The 11,487-nt window shown below is 37.3% G+C and overlaps 1 protein-coding gene across 5 annotated transcripts in view; it reads left to right on the top strand.

The window, feature by feature from the left end:
- Positions 1-2,071: 2,071 nt before the first annotated feature.
- Positions 2,072-11,487, top strand: part of LOC135197906 (fasciclin-2-like) — a 257,105-nt gene continuing 247,689 nt past the window's right edge. For 4 of the 5 annotated variants that reach the window (XM_064225136.1, XM_064225137.1, XM_064225129.1 and 1 more), the window contains exon 1: positions 2,072-2,564. The gene's annotated coding sequence lies outside the window, so the exon portion shown is untranslated. The remainder of the gene's footprint in view (positions 2,565-11,487) is intronic. The other variant, XM_064225138.1, reaches the window with a different exon arrangement.

Raw genomic sequence — 11,487 nt, 5'->3', positions numbered from 1 at the left:
ATATCTAGGTAATACAATAGTCGTATCATCACCCTTGAAGAGATCATGAAAAATTGTATGTTTCTTCTGTTTATTTATTCCTAATAAAGACAAATGTGAATGTTTGAGTCGTACGTGTATGCCTACACGTGCAATAGCTCAACCATACGAAGGCATAGTTGTTTCTGAATGTTAGGCCTACGGCAATGGCTCTGACATTAATATCATCAGATTATTCGTCAGAGAATGTCGACACAAATAATAATGCTTCTTTCTTTTTTGATGGATGTTGAGACAAACTTACTTATGGAGAGAGAGAGAGAGAGAGAGAGAGAGAGAGAGAGAGAGAGAGAGAGAGAGAGAGAGCGTTTAAAGCCTTTTAAACCTGATGAGAAATTGAGTGAAAATTAATATCTGTAGAGGAAGATGTATTATGATGTATGGCTAGGCCTATCTGTTGTTACCAATAGCTAGACCGAAATTGTACAGCTGTATTCGAAGTAATTTCTCCATTGAACTGTCAGTTATACAGCAATTGCAACTGTTACGTCTGTGTAGTTTCAAAATAACTTGCTGGTGGATCTGTTCAAAATTGCATGGTTGTGAGTTTTTCAGGGAAATTTAATTCTATTTCATCAAGGAATGTTTTTAATATCTTTGTTTTCTTTTAAAGTTCTCAGTTATCCTCGAAAATATAAGTTGTTCTTCAGATTACCTCCGTAACGTAAAATTGTCTTGATTACTCAATATTTCTGTATCTAATGATCATCAAGAAAAGTAAATAATAAAAAAAACTCATTTGTCGGTAGAATAGGGAATAATTAATACAAATGAATTTTCTCTCATTTAATTTTCTCAGATATAATTAGATATTAAAGAAAGATGATTTTTTCTAGGTGTAATACGTATTATTTACCCAGGCCTAGACTGTGACGAGGGTCTAAATTATTGATCAGATTTTCCTCAAAGTTTTTTCCTGCTCTTGTAATAATATCTGATGGACGACGCCTTCCCTCAGTTTTTCGTTCAAGTGGTTGATATAGAAAGGGAATATTCTTTACTCCTTCTCAGTTATTAAAAGTTACTGCAAAAAGATGCTGAAGTTTTTATGACTTTCTTAGTTGCCTTTATTTAAATGCTACTATTATTGCCAGGGAGATGGTTTTTGGTGCTTTTTTTCATCGATTAATATTCTAAGACGGGATGGAATGACCAGCAGTTTTAGACCGAGTCGCCGACTGGCCCAGACTCAGAATGTGACGGTTGCTACAAGCGCTATTCAACCTCCCACGCTCCTCTTCCCCCCCCCCCTTCCCCCCCCCCCCCCCCTCCCACTCCCTACTCTCCTTTCCATTCCTGTGGGAGGGTAGTGGGTGTGGTTTGTTCAATAAGCGAAATAAACGGGTAATTTTTCTTCCTTGTCATCGTTCTTTCCTGTTGTCTTAGATGGCCTTTTTGTTTTATGTATTTGCTTTTTATAGTTTTGCAATTGGACAATGCCCTTGTACGTTTATATTTTTAGACTGATGTATTTTATGGATTTCGGGAAAGTAGGATGCCTGTTTTTCGTTGTTTCATCTTCAGGAATTAGGTCATGCTCCCTCGCGCCGAAGGGAAGCTCAGCTGAATTAAACGTTGGAAAAGTGGAATTTTGCACGCTTTTCTTGAATGACTCGTATGTAATGGGATGTGTTTTCAAAGCGTTAAAATGGGTAGCTGGTACTTGGTTCTAGTTGCGCGAGGGACACAAGACTGGGTCAGGTTCAGATAATACGGAATCGTGGCGGGAAACAGCCATGCTTGTTTGCAATGATTGCAATTTACGTTGCATTATACGACATATTGTGAATTATATTATATATATTATCAATGACTAATTATCTAACATTAACGGTCACTTTAATAGCAGTAAGGAGATAAATTATTGCTTTGGAGATGATCAGTAAAACGAACTGAAGCCAGAGGCTGTTGCATCAAAACAATTTCGGCGAAGGGATTGTTTGGCGCGGCTGGTCGTTACATGCAATTCGTTTTGGGTTTGCCAGAGACGGGAAGTGAACGCCACCTAAGGGAGTTGAATGCGCCGCGAACGGCGCGCCCTCTCCAGTCGAGCAGTGGCTGTGACTGAGTGAGGTACCGTACTTTCACTCTGCTCTTTATTCCCCGATTCCCTTCCGTCTCGCTTTCCAAAACTTATGATGAGGGTTTGAAGTAGCGTCGTAAGTCAGGCAAGAGTATTTTGCTCTGTTGTGCGAATTGATGAATGTGAAGGAGTGTTTTTTATTATAGTGAATCCAACGAAGGAAGTTTGTTGGAAGAGATGTGTGTGTATAAGCTGTAAAAAGTAAAAGTTTAATGTTTAGGACAGAAACACAGGTGTGTTGGTCGCAAACACCTGAGTTTTAGTTTTGTGCCGAAGTGATCAGCGAGCCCCTCTCTTCATGAAGTCTCTAGTGACACATTTAGCGAGTTTATAGTAAACCAAAGTGTGCTGGAAACAAACTTTTTTTCAGCTTCAGTACAGTAGTTTCGAAGTGCGGCCCAAGTTCTCCTGGGGAAGTGTTCCTACATTCTTCAAGTTACAGGTAAGAAAAGTTTATTCTGTTTCGTCTACCCGTGTTTTATTTGTTAGTGTGGGTGTTATTTGAGAGCGATTGTTTATTTCTTGAAGGATTTATCTTTTGTTCATATGGGCGAAGAATATTACAAGAAATATGTTAGTTTAGGGGTACGTAACTTGGTAGTGACTTTCAAGTTTTTCAGTGTAGGCGAGGTTAACATCCAAAAGACCTTGATTGATCCACGCTAACCTAGACCTTTAAGATTTCTTACACCAGTTTGTTATGTCCGTTTCTCGAAACCTTGTATGTTTATTGTAAGCAAACGTAATCCACATCCATGGTAATCGATTGATGATGGAAAGATGTGTACGGTCAAGGAACGCGGGAAAGTCTAAATTCGTGTTCGTGTAGCGTAAACCTGTGGCTTTGGAAGTGACGTAGTTAGCTGGCATGGCGTTCGCTTAATCGAATAGTGGTTTAGCAGACACTGAGAACATGCTTTGTCTACGAATCATTTAGGCTTTTAAAGTTGATACCTGGATACCATAACCGTACCTGAGGGTCTATGTGACCGAGTTATATTTCAGAGTGTTATTTCATTATTCAATTTCTGATGGAATTATCTCGATTCACCTGGAGGAAGACATCCAGAGTTCGCTGTGGTTTTTGCCTTCCGTCCGCTTACCTTTTGTATTTGTTTGCATCTCTCTCTCTCTCTCTCTCTCTCTCTCTCTCTCTCTCTCTCTCTCTCTCTCTCTCTCTCTCTCTCTCTCTCCATAGAGAAGTTACAGGAGGATATTGCGTTAGACAATTCATTCCAGTACCTTGTTTCTTGACCTGGGCCAAAGTAGATGCCATGAAAGTTCAACAGTCGGCGTACATCTCCCTGTATCTTCTCATTTTTGTTATATAGGGTGTAGCATCTCTGTGGCACCGTCATTATCACTATCACAACGAATATTTTGCAGGATTAAATGATGACAGTGGTTATTCATCTTGTATCTGTGTTGGTTCTGTTATCTTGTATCTGCGTTGGTAATATTTTCCAAGCATTTCCAGGCGTTCTCCCTCGTTCATCATAATCACTGTGAACGTCCAACGTCATCATTGCTATTCATGTAGCCTCTGTCAGCCTCGAACTCTGGTATTCATGGCACATCATCATTACACTTCCTTTGTAAAGCTCTGCTTGATGAGGATGAAGTCATAAGTATGAATAAAACGAGTCTGTCTCCATCTCGTCATGGAGTTTTCTCCACATACAGAGGCTGTCTCTATCTCGTCATGGAGCTTTGTCCACATACATAAGCAATGTAGTAAAGACTGTGTACCGAATACCCTATATGTATGAACAAAACTCCATGTCGAGAGAAACTGGGGATTGGAAAGAGGCATCAAAATGCATTTAGTTATGTTTTTCCAAGTTTTCACTCATGGTGCATTAACACTTGGAAAAATGGAATATATACTGGACGTAGCTGTATATAAATATGGTTAACTTGTTTGTAATGCTTTAGTTTTGCTTTTTTTGCTCAAGTCTGGCTATCACTGTTTAGTCTCTTCTGACCAGGCAAAGTTCCAATAATGCAGTCATTGCTTGCGTAGGAATAGTTCATAGTGTAAAGTTTTTAATCTGGGTTCAAGTTTGCATTAAGGCTGAGGATTTAGGAGAGCGATGCAACGATTTGTTATTCGAATGTAATCTAGGACTCTTTGGCCTACAGAAGCAAAAATCCCGAAGGTTCAGGTGGAATTTGGAATCCATTTGTTTTCCTAACATATATCTCGTTTAGATGATATGTTTTATTTCATATTACGTGTTCGTCGCAGTGAAGGGTTGTATTATTCTGCATCATGGTGCTTATCACAGTTTTTATTAATTTCATCACAGCCTTACTTAAAGAATGTATTAATACAGTACGTATATGTATATATATATTATAAATATATATAATATATATATATATATATGATTGTGTGTGTGTGTGTGTACGTATTAACAAATCTTGCATCAGATTAGAAAACTCATGGCACCTATTATGTTTTGGTATAATATCTGTGGATCTTCAGATGGGTATTTTGGCTCCTACGCGGATTTAGGTTACAGGCATGATTTCAAGTTGGTTTTTCCTACTTTTCTACGATATCTAAATTTTTCTGGTTATCCCTTGCTTTTATCTGACCGTTCTGCCCAATCTTTAAGGAAAATCAGCGCAATGCTTCAACATTTTAGATGTATACCCTTAGGACTACGCTCTGGCAGATGCTGCTGTAGGTCTGTAGTAGCCCTTCAAAGAATACCAATACCGGTATGTGGGCTTAACATAGTTTTGTGTTACGTGTACGATATTTTTGACCACACGAAGAATGGCTCATACCAACAGACCAATAATTATGTCTTCGGCGTTTGTAGTCTGGTATTTCCTGTTACTGAGGCTGTATTCCGTATTGTAATGCAAGTACCCTGCACTGAAGCTGAATTACGTGCAAGTATATAATATATATATATATATATATATATATATCATATATATACATATATATATATTAAATTCCTCTGTGCAATGTATCCAGGCCACTAACAACTCCAAATGTAGCAATGACCAGCGAATAATAGAGGTGGCATTATATCCTCATAGGTCGGCAGACCATTATTTTAGAAAGGGGAATATCATGGGACTCTACACGAAAAGCCGAAGGCTAAGGTTATCGAGTATGTATTTGGAGGCAAGAAGATTGAATGAAACAATATTTCTCGTATACATAGGTGGGTATGCATGTATGTATACACATACCTGAGTTTGAATATAATCCTTATATACTATCACATTCTTGTTAAGTAATTTCCATTCTTATAACTTAAATTTTCTTAATTCAGCCTTATGCCTGATGTTTTTTAATATTTTCTTTTGGCACTGTTGTGTGTCAATTGTTTGTCTATAAGATTTGCTGTTAGTTGTGAGGCTTATGGACGTATTTTACAATATGCCTTTATTTTGATGCTGCAATACCTTTTTGATTTCGAAAAAGGTTCATTTCAGTGTTTATTTTTTTGTTCTCTTGCAAATTCCGGTGTAGCATTTTTAACTTAAATAATAGATTGATATTTATTTCATATTTGTGGTTATATAGATATCGCCAGGGTTCTAATTATTCCCGTGACGTTCACTGTCAATTTCTTGGCTTGATAGGCGATCATTCTTGTGTTATTATTTTTGTAGTAAATAACTAATGTAACAGTATAAATCACCCAACAATGAAAATTGAGCAGTGCCCGGCATTATCGCTAGTGAATTATTCTGTCATAGACTTTTTTTTTATCTTCTTCATTATCATTGGAACCTGAGCCCCTGATGTCAAGTGCCTTTTCAGTCGATAATTAGAGAAACAAGAGGAAATTCCAGTGGCAAGATCGTACCCTCTCGTCCTGATAAGTGGCGTTTGTTATTGACAACCTCCACTCTGACAATAATTTCCTTGCGTTTAATCTCTCTCTCTCTCTCTCTCTCTCTCTCTCTCTTCTCTCTCTCTCTCTCTCTCTCTCTCTCTCAGGATTTAACATTCTCGCTCTCTTCTTATTTGTGATTATTTGTTCTTGCTCGAAACATTTACAGTTTTGCATAAATAATGCTTACATTGTGTTTAAAAACCAGTAAGTATTAATGAAATATCTGATCATTTATGTATTGGATACTGATGGAATATCTTTTGATGTCAGAATCAGTTATTATTTTTGGATTATGGTCGAAACATTTGAAAATTACGTCAATAGAATTTAGAACTGATATTGGCTGAAAGGACATAGTATTGAATTAACGTTACATAATGCGATGAGGTAAATAATTTAGAAGTGCTTTCATATTGGCTCTTGTGATCTGTGTAAAAGTTTAAGAAACCGCAAAATTTTAAGTGTAAATGTTTTGAAGAGTTGCTGCTGGAAAATCTTCCGTGAGGAGCGTTCTTCTCTAGTGTGAAGTTATGGGTGTGGCCAAGCTGGAGACGCCGTGCTGGGAAAGTCTACGGATATGGCACACCGCGTTTGATATACTTAACTTGGAGATTTTAATGCACTTTATTTAAATTGTTCATACTAATTTAATGTTAAAAGTGTGTGTAAATGTGCATCTTTCTGATGAAATTTTATATATTTTTCAGTATTTTTGTTATTTTATTGTTATACGTTGGTTTTTCTTTGTGAAAGTACCTAATCATTTTTTTATTGGTTGATATGCTTAAAAAATCACAGTAGATGCACGTGACTTCATTAAATAAGCGAATACCACAGGAAAATGATAGCGATTGGATTTCTGAATATCATTTTCCTGTGGTATTCGCTTATTGGTTGATATATCGTTCATTTCTGAGCCAAAGCTTAAAACCTAAGATGTGGAAAAGTTATTGATGTTCTTCAGTGCAAAGTGGTACGATCCGATTTAGACTGGCTAACTTTTTTATATTCATATTTATTGTATATTGTATTTTTGACATATTGCTCTTGTCAGTTCAATTCACCAAGTCAGTGTAAATATTGGATATATTTTTGCATTATATGTTTGTTGTTGTTGTTATATTTGGTCCACTCCAGATCAGTTGTGTGTCCAGAAGTGACTGTGATGTGTTGTATCGGAAAGGTAAATTACATATTGATTGACATACCGTACAGACTCCTTTTTTTTTTTTTTTTTTTTTTTTTTAACATCATGCAGTTCTAGGCTAAGCTCTTGCCACATCATAAAGGTCAACGATGCAAAACAAAGCTAGATGAAGATAGAAAAATATTTCTTAATATAAACAAAGTTAAATAGGTATGGGTGAGAGAGAAAGGAAATTTTAATTCAGTTATACCGCTTTGTTCTTCAGTGTATTTGATGTTCATTGCAACATTAAGTATTATATGCTCGCATATCTATACGGTATACAGATAATGGATGAGCAAATTAAATATGGCGTATGTTTCTTGATTATATTACATATATATTAATGCATAGGGATCCAAAAGTCCATAAAGACATTTGCTTTTCGAGCTGCTAATATTGTAATTATAGCTGACTCCTGCTCATGTTTTAAAGAGATTATGCTTAAGGTTGATAACTTATGTAGAGCTGTAAGATATCTTGAGCATCGAATAAGGAAATGCCCAGTTCGTTGTTTTATAATGATTGTGGCTCCCTCCAGTACACGTTCTTTCATTCCTGATTGTGTTAATTTATGTATTGTATTTTTGTCTTTAAATGCTTGCTGGACCTATGCAATGATTTTGTACATTGACATTGTAGTTGCTTGTTTATTTTTATCTTATTGTTCATTTTTCTGTGATACCATCTGAGTGTTGAGATCGTCTGATGCTGAATTTTAATATTATTTGTACCATAGTATTTGGTCTATTGACGAACTGTGTGCCGAGTCTCTCTCTCTCTCTCTCTCTCTCTCTCTCTTGCTTGTTTATGTTTATCTTATTTTTCATTGTCTGGTGGTACCATCTAAAAATGTTAAGATAGCCTGATATTAATTTTTAATTTTATTTGTACTGGACTATTTGGTCTATTGAGAAAGAATGTGCTGAGTTACCTCTCTCTCTCTCTCTCTCTCTCTCTCTCTCTCTCTCTCTCTCTCAGAAGCATTGATTTATCTCTACCACCTTTAACCAGAATTTTCACGAAAACTTGCCTCGGTTTGAGTGTCGAGAGAAAGAGATGACGTTAAAGCAACAAGGTTGAGTGGGAGAGGGATGAATCTCACATCAGTATTGTAGACTGTAATAGGATTGTGGGATGTAGGAGGCGCCTCTCCTCCTCCTCATCCTCCTCCTCCTCCCATCAGACAGAGAATATGGAATTTTTGGTGTTATGATAGAGATTTCTGTTTACCTTTATTAACTTTTTTTGTGGTCTTTCTTTGTAAGGGCAACCCTTCCAGTGATGGAAGCTTTGCCGTGTACAGCCTTTGAGTTCATGAGCTATCATTTGCAATCCTGTTGAATGCAATGACATTTGTATGAAGTGACGTTTCTTCACTTGTAATGGAGGCTGATATAGATCAGGGTTTTTTTGTTTTATTTCACTATTTAAGCTTAATGACTTCAAAAAACATCAGTGCCTTGATGCTTTGTGTTCTTTTTTTATTTTTAGTTATATACAGTATGGAAATCTGATAAATTGTGAGGTTTATATATAATAATAATAATAATCAGGGTAAGGCAGTCCCCATGATAGGGGGCCAGTTCCACTCTGAAAACGACACAACAGCCAATCTTGAATTGTGGATGAACCCTCAGTGTAGGGAGCTTCCACAACGTTTCTCTTCATACTTCTTTACACGAGCCCCCCCCCACCCCCCCCCTACCACCCCCCCCCCCTCCCATCTCCTTACACGTTGTGCCAATCGCCTCTGATACCAGTGTCTCGTTTCCTTTTACAAGTTATACATGCTTTCATCAGTGAAAAGGTAAATTAATGCATGAATGTGAAGGCTTGTGTGGATTTTTTATATATATATATATATATATATATATATATATATATATATATATATATATAAGAGAATAGAGATACAAAGAGATCCCGTTACTGCTGCCTTGGTCGTGACCTTGCATCTCTGAGATGCGATTAAGGTCTCATGACCAGCGTGTTCAAAACAGGAGGGTTGAGAGAGTTCAACATACAGAAAAAGATGAATGTATGAAAAGCAGAAGAAGGGGACCATATCATGCAAAATTTGCCTTAGGCAGCTGGAAAGATACTGGTGGTATTAAACGTCATTTCTCTCTCTCTCTCTCTCTCTCTCTCTCTCTCTCTCTCTCTCTCTCTCTCTCTCATGTCTGACTTCTCGCATTTTTTAATATTAATTTTTGTACTGCTGTTGGTATTATTATATCGTGCAATTTTATTTCATTCCTTCACATGAACCCCTGTAATAATTAGTTTCATTAATTCCCATAACTTACTTGATTTTATTCTATTAATTTACAGACTTTGGTACCTATTACACCAGATTCACCATTAAGGTACTTTCGCCCTATGTTTCCCCAGATGTTCTCATGTTCTGCACAAAACTTTCACCCTTTCCACTCGCACTCTATTTTAGCCAGGTCTTGATTATTCAATTCTACTAATTCTCCTCCTCTCGACTCACACTGCTGCTGCTGCTGCTTCGTTGGACATGGGGTGTGCAAAGGCACCACCGAGTGCCACCGAGAGAGAGAGAGAGAGAGAGAGAGAGAGACTTGCAAGGGGTGATTTTAATTGGATGCTCCAAAGGTTCCTCCAAAGGGTGGAGTGCTGGATAAGGACTTGTTACAGGTTTTGAGGGTTGAAGGAAAACAGAGAGGGGTTGCCGGGGGTGGGGGGGGGGGAAGATAAGAACCGGACCTTAGTAAGTTTCAGTTTTCTTCTGTGTATGACAGGATAGATAGATTGATCGGCGTTAATTCCATATACGTGTACACACACACACACACACACATATATATATATATATAATTTGTATGTCGTGTACATAATCGCGTATGTTCGAGGAGAAGTGTGTTGATTTTATTGCTTATGTATCCGTAGAAGTTCAGCATTATGCCATAGAAGCTACTTGTTACTTTCTGTTCTGAATTGTAGTTTAATAAGTATATTTTTTAAAGATATTATAACACCAAAGTTTTCATATGAATCGTACAAATCAGAAAGTGTGCATGTTTCGTATAAACAGGAAATCATAGTAAAAATCAGCCATAGTGAAAAAGTTCATAGACGGAGAAGCTAATGGGTGCCCTTGCCTACTCTAGGCCTTGGCCTCAATCCTAGGTTAGCAGTAGATCCTCCAGTTGCTAGTAAATGGTGGCTTCTTCAATTCTATTGTCATTTGTTTTCGTTTTCTTTAGGCTAAGTTGTGAAGTTGTTCGTCTCATGATTCAACTATGTATGGTCTTTATCTAGACGAGGCTGTTGACAAACAAATTTTCCCATGTTACCCCATATGGTTAACAGATTTCAAACAAATCTTTCCCCATTTTATTTCCACATGTTTATGTATTTGTATATTCGTCCGCAAGTAAATGAATTTTTCGTTCCTTCTCATTTATTTCTTTGCAACGAAATGAGAATTGTAGGCCTACACTCCCTTAGGACTTTCCCCCTGTGTATAAACATGAGCCCACTCCGACACGGTACGAGCTGTAAGCATTACTTTTATTGGCCTTTTGTTTCAATGGGAGAGGGGTGGCTGCTTTTGCACCCTCCTCTGTATCAAGAAGGGCCCTAGTTCTCTATTATATCTGGCCCCCCTTTTCTCCTCCGGAGCAGAAAATCTTGGTGATGGCAGTGGTTTGTCTTTTGGGGTCTTAAATAGCCGTCTTTAAGAGAGGCGTCTGTGGAGTTGGTTTTATTGTATGGATTTTGGGGCAACATGGGGAAATTGGCAGTGGAGTCTCTCTCTCTCTCTCTCTCTCTCTCTCTCTCTCTCTCTCTCTCTCTCTCTCTCTCTCTCTGGGTGGGATATCTTCTTTTTGTATTGATTTCTGTTAAAAATTAAAGTGTGAATTCCGTTGCAAAATTCTTTTCAGTTACATTTGGCTTTGTGAAGAAAAGGTAAAGGTTCGTGATTCATTCATCTAGAATAATTCTCTTTCCATATAAGTTTTGCTCATTTCAAAATACTCCAGGTTCATAGTAAACTTTTTGACTATTTAGGCTTCGTTATTTTCTTATGAGTCACGAATTTATTCGTGTTGTGGACGTGGACCTACCTTAAAGTTTGGTTGAACACTGGCCTCGTTTCTGCAAGGATTTTTGGTAGAATTTCGGGTTTGCCGCCCTCCAGTCTGTGAAAATATATACATACGTATATACATACATATATGTATATATATATATATATATATATATATATATATATAATCTATCTTATTTATATGTGTATATAGTTATATTCTATCACAGGCTGATCAACTAGAGGGCGACAA

This window comes from Macrobrachium nipponense, chromosome 21, assembly GCF_015104395.2.
Source record: "Macrobrachium nipponense isolate FS-2020 chromosome 21, ASM1510439v2, whole genome shotgun sequence".
NCBI classification, from domain to species: Eukaryota; Metazoa; Arthropoda; class Malacostraca; order Decapoda; family Palaemonidae; genus Macrobrachium; species Macrobrachium nipponense.
Note: the sequence above shows the minus strand (reverse complement) of the source record. Positions and strands in the feature narration are given on the sequence as shown.